The sequence below is a fragment of the Volvox carteri genome (genome assembly GCF_000143455.1).
Source record: "Volvox carteri f. nagariensis unplaced genomic scaffold VOLCAscaffold_7, whole genome shotgun sequence".
Classification (NCBI taxonomy): domain Eukaryota; kingdom Viridiplantae; phylum Chlorophyta; class Chlorophyceae; order Chlamydomonadales; family Volvocaceae; genus Volvox; species Volvox carteri.
Window position 1 is genome coordinate 653,733 of NW_003307550.1, and position 322 is coordinate 654,054.

General features: G+C 65.2%; 1 protein-coding gene across 1 annotated transcript in view; it reads right to left on the minus strand.

Moving 5' to 3' along the window:
• Positions 1 to 322, minus strand: part of VOLCADRAFT_87927 (uncharacterized protein) — a gene marked incomplete at both ends in the record, with an annotated part of 9,281 nt that overhangs the window by 4,134 nt on the left and 4,825 nt on the right. The gene's annotated exons all lie outside the window — the stretch shown is intronic.

Consider the following 322-nt stretch of genomic DNA (forward strand, 5'->3'; position numbering starts at 1 on the left):
GGAGGGCGGGTAAATGGGTGGGTGGGAGGGTGGGCGAATCAGTTGAGGTGGGTAGATGCGGTGTGGGTGTGGGGTGGGGTTGGGGGGTTGCGGGCAGAAGGGGGAGAATTGCGTGTTGAAGGGGTGTGCATGAAGAGAGTCCTCCGGGAGACAGTGTACGAGAAACAAAACACAAACCACCCCGCTGGCTCCGCAACCATCAAGGCGACCCTCCTCGCCGACATGACCCCCTCCCCCCTCCCCCTCCTCCTCCTCCCCCTCGCCCTCCCCTCCCTCCCCTCCTCCTCCTTCTCCTCCCCCCTCGCCCTTTCCTCCTCCCCCA